General features: G+C 32.3%; 1 protein-coding gene and 1 long non-coding RNA gene across 3 annotated transcripts in view; one reads left to right on the plus strand and one right to left on the minus strand.

Moving 5' to 3' along the window:
• LOC106870527 (BAI1-associated protein 3) overlaps positions 1–9,377 on the minus strand; it is a 1,007,871-nt gene that overhangs the window by 942,605 nt on the left and 55,889 nt on the right. The gene's annotated exons all lie outside the window — the stretch shown is intronic.
• LOC106867502 (uncharacterized) overlaps positions 1–9,377 on the plus strand; it is a 12,748-nt gene that overhangs the window by 2,288 nt on the left and 1,083 nt on the right. Inside the window, exon 2 of the long non-coding RNA XR_001409157.1 lies at positions 6,940–7,034. This is a non-coding gene — a long non-coding RNA (uncharacterized LOC106867502). The remainder of the gene's footprint in view (positions 1–6,939; positions 7,035–9,377) is intronic.

The following is a 9,377-nucleotide window of genomic DNA, read 5'->3' on the forward strand; positions in this document are numbered from 1 at the left end:
ATATATATATATATATATATATATATATACATATATATAATTATCCACCAAACTCTCAATTCATTGATATTTACTATGAAATCTTTTGAAAACATTGTATCATCTCCTTGGTCATACTTTTATATTGATCTTAGTTTTGTGTAAGTCAATTGTTATAAACAACTTCAATTGTTTTAATTGTTGTAATGAATTGTTATAAACAAATTCAAAACTTATCGCTTCTTATAAGACGAAGGATGAAGACAAGATTCAATATTGTTTTATTCAGAAAATAATTCCTGTTCCATTGCACCGGAATAGTTTTGACTGCGCAATGTGTTATTTAGGTAGCGAGTTGAGATCATTTAAGTCACTTAATATGCGCACCCTGTCACTTTCTCCCGCTATCCTGCCCTGAACACTTCTAATTCTTCACCATCCTTCTACCCTCCCCAGGAACCCGCTACATTCAAAGTCCCCTTATCTTAATGTATCTAGTGGTTACGAACGCACACTCACTTGTCATCCGAAATGATAAGCTATTCTCTAATAACGAAATAGAACAGAGATTAGCATTATTAACTTTCCATTATGCGGGAACATATTGATAAGGAATATGCATGACATCGCTTCGCTCCTCACTGTTCATCATACGCATGACGATATACTACTGATTTTTCAATGCTTTACGTTTTCTTAGATCCACTTAATCAATTATGTTGACTATGTCTGCAGTTTCCAAGTATTGTATTCATATAGTATTTACATAGTGTTCATGTTTTATATATATATATATATATATATATATATATATATTTACACTATTTAGCTTCTCCATAGCAACCAGATAGGTCTGGATTTACATCTCAATAATGCATCGTATATATTATAAATACGCTGTTATTCGTTATGCTCCAGATTTTTCCCTGAAGGGAAAATAGTTCTCTTGTGAAATGACTAAGTGCAGAATATTATATAAGTAACTTAACTGAACGTGAAACTGAAAGACTGTTCAATGTTTATAATTCTGCATTTGATTCACATAATATAATACTGCAATAGGATTCCCACATTGCAGTATATTATCTCTTTATACATTACTACATATCTCTCAAATTCAAATATCATTTCAATTATAGTGTAAGATATCTTTATACATTATCAAAGCTTTTAGTTGGAGGTATACTTTCTACAATTTCGAAAGACAAAGAAGGCTTTAAAAAAGAACTACTACAAACGATTCCATTGAATATATTTGAATTTAGCTCATGCTCATTCAATTTAGAACAAAAGCTATTTAAGTTTGAACAATATAATGATGCTGATAAATGTTAGTTTCTAAAAGATATTTTGCAAGTTATTAGTTATAGATTTAGAGAAGCGCTACTATATAAATTTTTGATATATTAAAAATAAATTTTAGGTTTTTGCAGGACATATTCTTTTTCTTTTATTTGCTTCAGTCTTTTGACTGCGGTCATGGTGAAGCACCGCATTTAATCGAACAAATCAACCCCAGGACTATTCCTTCTAAGCATAGTACATATCATATCAGTCTCTTTTGCCGAACCGCTCAGTTACGGGGACAAACACAGACACACATACTCACGCATACACACACACACACACACACACACACACACACACACACACACACACACACACACATATATATATATATATATATACACGTATAGATCATTTCCCGATCACTTGACAGAATCATTACAATTGTAAACGAATGCGTATATTCAGCCACAACCATTTGCTTTGTAAGTCCAGAATCTGCAGGTGCCAACTTTAACTTTCTGGAGCTGATAAAATACAGTAACCATTCAAATATTATGTTCGATATAATGTTGACTGTATTAGTAGGTAAGCCTAAAATAAGAAGTAAGGTCGGTCTGCGTGAGAAATAACTCTCAATCTTAAATAATCATACCAGAAGACAATCCTCTATTTTCCTAACATGAAGGATCTAGAAGAAGAGACATAATGTTTGCAGAGTTTTGAAACAACTGATGCCGTTGATTTTCTGTTTAAACCGCTTGAAATTGGCACCAGTAGGAAAAGCATGACCTAGGAAAAGATTCCCGATACTTTATGATATTCGGGGAGAGAAAGACTAATCCTATTCATTTCTGCAAGTCTGGAGCTGGTGAGGATAGCATGCGTGACGAGAGGAGGGAAGCCGAGGAGATTGATGTTGCCTAAGTGTATTAGATATAAAATTCTAAGGAGCAGACGCCATTATAGTAGCGATAAAAAGATGTGAAATTGGAAGCCCACGCCTTTGTGTTTGAAGATGGAGATCTCCATGGTAACTTTATGCCAATAATTCGATTGAATGTTTATTGAACAGGGTTCAGGATGTCTGCATACGTAGAAGCAGCATCAGCATCATCCCGGATTGTTATTACAGAATTGTTCTCAGAAAGAACATGCTGAAGCGAAGATTTTCTGCGCTATGTATATTATTTCTGTGCTGTGCATGGGCAGTTTAGAAATGCATTGCACCAGTTTTTTTGTTTTTCAAGAGCTGTGTGTATGTTTCTTCTTTCTTGCTATCGTCTCATATTATTTAATACAAAACAATAAAAGAAATAACCACAACTCAATATCTAAATTCAATATAATTCTATTAGAACTCAAATCGACTTCTTTAAATCGGTAATTTCGGTATAGGGTATTATTTATGAATTACAAATTAGATGGAACTGATTGGATTAAAGCAAATTTAAATCCTCCTGGTAATTTTTATAGGCCATTCTTGCATGATTTATATAAAATAACATTTTACTAAGGGGCTAAGCATAGCTATAGGATTTTCAGGTGAGACTTGAAACTTAACAAATCTAATAACATTAATATTGTGACAAATTCATTTAAAACAAAATTCGCTGATGTTTTAATGAAACAGATAATAAATGTAATCTTTTAATTTAGGAGTTAAATGAAATGCTTTGGAAATGGAAATAGACTGCATCTTACAGTACTGGTCTTAAATATGGGATACTGAAATGTTATCAGTTGCTCTACACTAATTGTTTTCAGGATGATAGATATATATCTCTTCTGTTGTTCATATGCAGTTTCATGCCAACTCTGATCAAGACAACATACTATGAAAGCATTTTAGATGCGACAGTTCACATTGACGTCACACTCGATAATATAATTTTAACTTTATTATCCAGTATGTCATTTCAAATTTTCTGTCAACAAGGATGATGTGAGAAAGAATTAGTTGATATTTCATGCTAATCGGGCGACTACTTTGAGACCTTAGTTAGACGAGACTTTTCTTCTAACTTTAGGTTCTGAGTTCCAATTTTACGTTCGTCATTGACAATCACTATTTCAGGCTCAATAAAATAATCACCATTGAACTAGCAGTCAAATATTGGAATCGACATAATTGACTACTCCCCTCACCCAATATGGCAAGCCTTGTGGCTATAGTAAAAATTATTATTATTATTATTATTATTATTATTATTATTATTATTATTATTATTATTATTATTACTACTACTACTACTGCTACTACTAAGGCGGTGAGCTGCCAGAATCGTTAGCATTGCAACTGTTTTGTTTGTGCAGATGGTTTTAATGTTATTTTAGCGTATAACATGTATGTGCAAAATCATTGCTTCACAAATGTACCATAAAATACTATTTCTACCTGAACTCGCATCCATTAATTAATTTGGAATTTATGATGTTCTTACATCAAAAGAAGGAAGTATTCTAGAAGTAATATATTGCGCCTTCATATTACTGCTATATTGATTTAAGAAGTTTATTCTCTTAAAATACTTAAACCTATCTAAAATAACCAATTTTTATTTACTCTTATTTTAAACTGAACTTTTTATATACAATCGCAGTAGCTTCATCATTTGATAGGATTCTGCAATATATTCGTAAACAGGGTGCTGTGTTCAAGGATAGAACATCAATTTAATTTGAAAGTATAATATTCAGAGAACTTGATATTTTTGTTGTGTTTTTAGCTTTACCTGCTCATCTGATATCGGATTAATCAGATCGATAGTTAACACACATGGCAGAGACTCTTCACTAGTCGAGGTTTTAAAGGTAGTACGGAACTGAGTTCTAACATATTGGTCGTATTTAAGATCATTCAATGAGAAGTAATATTCGACCAAATGTCATATTAACTTATTTGCTCTCACAATCCGTAAGGTAAACACATTGACATGAAATATAAAAAGATAATCATTATCTTTTAATTCGTAACATTAATCAACTGGGAAGTATCGCCAGGCCAGATATCTAATATTGTCAGGTCCGTAACACAGGGTGTGTGTAGAATAAGCACTTTGAAGAAAATGCATAGAAAACCTTGGAAAGAATTTCAAAACTACGTTCATCGGTTACTCTTTTACTCTTTTACTTGTTTCAGTCAGTTGACTGCGGCCATGCTGGAGCACCGCCTTTAGGTTGCAAATAATTTCTATATTCAGTTGAAAATTTCAGCACAATCATATTTCTAAAGCGTGTAATAAATATAACAGAAGACACGTTATTTCATTCACGCGTACTCATTTATACAAATCAAAATATTCAGTTCTTCATTAAAATTCCATGGATGAATATTCATTTTAACTGAAACAAACGTATGAAACGTTAAACATGAGATTTTAATCCGTGAAATTATTCAAGTATTGATCATTAATTTTTATTTCTTTTGACTATATAATGAAACTCTTCCGAAGAAGCAAAGTCTTGCTGCGAACTTCATATTTTAATTCATTACAGCATTTGATCGGCAGAACTACTAGAGTTAAGGAAAAAATGTAACACTTCTGTTCTCTGGCAATTTCAACACAATCATATTTCTAAAGTGTGTAATAAATATATCACAAGAAACACTAATGTTATTTTTTAGTTTCACCCGTCAAAGATTGATGATAAATGGTACCCCTAAAGTACTTAGAGCAATTTGAGATACAAACGAAATTATAAACAAAATATTAGACTGAAATTATGTTTCTTTGAGAACGGAAATCGAAAGACACACTCGAAGATTGTACTTATGATGTCGCACAAAATATTCCAATGTAAGTTATTCTGAAGATATATCAGTAAAGATACAACTGCTATTATATAAATACAATATGAACATCATCCGTGAGGCAATAACATAGTAATCCTTACTCTAACAGATGTGAATTATTGCCGTGCGACATATCACATCAGATACGTTGACTTGTACTATTAACCACACTTGCCTACGGCAAAGACTCTAATATAAAGGCTAATCAGATCGTCTCCATAAGCTATTCTTTCATTTTAAGCAAGTAAACGATAAATTAGATAATTTCCTACATACGCTATACTTTCAAACAAAGATAAAATTATCAGAGACGCAACACCCTTGATTATAGGTCAGTAGATAAACAGAAGCAAATCTATTCAAAGATCATAATTCCAATTATACTTCATACTTCAGAATGGTACATTTAAAAAAAAATGTTATGGCGTCTGTCATTCTCTTGGCATGTCATTCTTCAGGAGATGAAAGGGAGATATCGTATCAAATTAAGCAAAACACTAATTACTTAGTTGCTTAAGTGTATATGTAGAATCATGTTCATTTTACAGCAATGTTGTAATGGCCTGGAGGTAGGGATTGTACCAGTAGCTTCCGTACATCGTCTACGACTGTTGGGTAGACTGGTTAACATTCTTCTTAAACAGTTGCAAGAAAACTTGGAGACCATGGAATTACACGGGTCCTGGAGAGGAAGAAATGGCAAAGATTTTAGTAAGGAACTTGGAATAAAGGCACAATACGCATAACGCAAGGAGACAAGGTGGTTAGTAAGTGCTGGAATAGGAATGACACGAGTCAGTTCTGAGGAACAGAAGATAGTCTTAATGTCGCTGGAAAAGCAGAGAGAAAACAACAGCAAATCAATGGTCAAAAGGTGTAAATGTATTGGTGTGCGATTTTATGCTCATCATCCGAGTCACCATTTTTTTGTGTTGGCGGTTTGGATGTATGCTTAAATGTGTAACTTCGGCACCGTTTCAGATGTGGAAGCGGTTCTTCATTAAAATCTTGCCTGATCTTTGCACAGAGCAGTTGTTAGGAGGTGGAGTATTTTGTTTTCTTCAAGATGAAAACCAAACCTTGTGATACAGTATTCGGTATGTTGAGGATTTGTGGAAACATTTAGAATTCCACTACGGTGATTAACTGTTGTACGACATAGTTACCTTGAAAATGTAGGGATTTTACCTTGTTGGTGTTCAAGGATGCAATATAGACTTGAACCCTAATATTCTTGTTTAGTGTTGCATTAAAACAATCGTAGGATATTACATAACATGCATAGACTGACCGATGACGTTGAAAATATGAGGTTATAAACCAATCGCTGCATTTAGCTCATATTTCGGAGAAGAGATCTATATTTACGGAACATTAGAGTTTTCCAGCATTCCATACGCATTAATTGTTTTGTTGTAGAGGCTGTTGTTATCGGTGTTTTTGTATACCTCAAGTATATAATTAAAGTAGAACTATAATCAATGTTCTCAATCATGATCATTCCATCTTACTTTCAGATAATATATCTAATGTGATCTTCCTTTTTTTAATCCACCATCCGTTTTTCTTTTTTTTTTTTTTTCAATAATGATCTAATTAAGACCACTCACCCAACGCGCCCTTACTGTTTTACAAAGAATAATTGTGTCATTGTATGATATGGTAAATATAAATCTGAACGGACTTTGGCGCAGAAGAGTCCAACGAGAATATTTAATATGACGAAGAGGTATTTTTGTTTTGTTTTGATACAAGTTTTTAATCTCAAAATGAAGTCAAAGAAAGTTTAAAATATAGTAATCAAGTGTATACCTTAAATTTACTGTAGCATATTTCAATCTTTGTGGTGTCTATATATCGAAGAATTATAATTTCAGGTATGTCATATATTGACTGAATATCATCCCACAGAAGCAGGAAGGGACGACGAATCAGGTGTTAATAAGTTCTGACGGCATGCTGTGGTATCAGGGTACGTGCTCTTACTTTTCATGTAAAACTTCAGTATTGCAGGTCTCATTCAACTGATCGTTACAAGGTCATTAATGCTCTCCCGAAAGACATGATATGTAAGCTTTCAATTTCTCGTTTCAAAAATATCTAAAGCTTCATTCATATTTTCATATCATATTTCGTTATTAAGAGGATAAAGTGAGAATAAGAGGATAAGCACGATATATTTTACAAGAATTTTTTGTATGGTAATCATTGCTGTGATCACACTTGGCTACAAATGTACACTCTTCAATTCAATGATAAAATTCAGAGAAGAGTTTCAATATCTAGATCTACATAACATTTTTTTCTTCTTTAATAGTGCAATTTGCCGAGAAACAGTAACTGTCATTCATAATGCTTCATTAATATTCCACTAGATAACATTTCAAAAGAAAGTTATGTTCTTCAAGTTGACATATTCCCAAGCCGATAGTTTATTTCCTGTTGAAATGATACACGTTCGCTAATATATAGAAAAGAATTCTTCTTATAGCTGCGAAGTTGAAATATGTCATATCAAAATTATTTTCAATATCCCTTTGATAATTTGAAAACAAAAGTCTTCAATAATGCAAAACACTATGAACAAAAAAGAAACATTTATATGGAACAAAATTAAATTATTTACAAAAGTTTGAAATTATGAGATGTAAGAAATGTAGAACTTAATTATTAAATAATGTTGTTCTGTTTATAATAAAATTACATTTAGTGTATTTGTATTATTGTTGTGTAAATCGGAAATAAGATTCAAGTTAGTCGCGTTTGTAAGTAGTTTTTGATTTCCGTTTGAACCTAGTATTGATGTACATTCATTCGTGAAAGACGTAACCAATACCAGTGTGCGTATATATACAAATATATACACATGTTTACATATGCAGATATATATATATATATATATATATATATATATACGTAAATATATAGATAGATAGATGCTTGCATGCATTCATACATACATACATATACAAATACACATAAATATATATATACATACATATCTGATATATATATATATATATATATATATATATATATATATATATATACATACATATCTGATATATATATATATATATATATATATATATATATATATATACATAAGTTCAAAAAAGAAAAAACACAAAAAGACAACAAAAAACAACAACGCAAGGGCGTGATACAGATATTGTGTTACTGAACGCTCGGGAAAGGAAAGAAAGAGAATTTGACGTTTCGAGCGGAGTTCTTCATCGGAAACAGAAGAAATTCCAAAGAAAGGAAGACGGAGGAAGAAAAAATCGCCAACGATATCCACATATATATATATATATATATACATATGATTCATCCAAAAATATATATATCCATATATATGTTCATGATTTTAAGTAGATATATACAAACTAACATACCTACATACATATATGCATACATTCATCCGTACATATATACATACATACATACATACACACTCACGCGCGTATGTGTCTACATGTATAATATAAGCAGCTGTTAGATTGCTGTTATTATTGCTACACACTAGTTTGCGTAGTGTGCAATCATTACATAACACGTGGATGTCTGTAGAATGTAACGTATATAAGTTTGTAGCCTAGGAGTTGATTTATTATATGAATGAATGCTGGCAATCCGATATTGTGTGTGTTTTTTATACGTCAAAAACATATCTTTTTATATATTTGTATGTTTGTAATGAGATAAATAGAAAAGGAGGTGGAGAAGAACGCAAATAGTTTCTACGAAACCTTAGTAAACATAGAAATAAATCTTACCAGTATTTCCGTTCAAAATGCAGTTTCTTAAAATAGTATTTTGTCTAAAACATCCATGTGTTTCACTGCATTCACTGGAAATTTTTCAAAAATTTCATTTCTACTCAGTTTAATTTTCGTTTTATATAGGCGCAGGAGTGGCTGTGTGGTAAGTAGCATGCTTACCAACCACATGATTCCGGGTTCAGTCCCACTGCTTGGCACATTGGCCAAGTGTCTTCTACTATAGCCTCGGACCGACCAAAGCCTTGTGAGTGGATTTGGTAGACGGAAACTGAAAGAAGCCCGTCGTATATACATGTATATATATATGTGTGTGTTTGTGTGTTTGTGTTTGTCCCCCCAACATCGTTTGACAACCGATGCTGGTGTGTTTACGTCCCCGTAAGTTAGCGGTTCGGCAAAAGATACCGATAGAATAAGTACTAGGCTTACAAGAGTAAGTCCTGGGGTCGATTTGCTCGACTAAAGGCGGTCCTCCAGCATGGCTGCAGTCAAATGATTGAAACAAGTAAAAGTGTAAAAGAGTATATATA

Source organism: Octopus bimaculoides, chromosome 6 (assembly GCF_001194135.2).
Source record: "Octopus bimaculoides isolate UCB-OBI-ISO-001 chromosome 6, ASM119413v2, whole genome shotgun sequence".
NCBI classification, from domain to species: domain Eukaryota; kingdom Metazoa; phylum Mollusca; class Cephalopoda; order Octopoda; family Octopodidae; genus Octopus; species Octopus bimaculoides.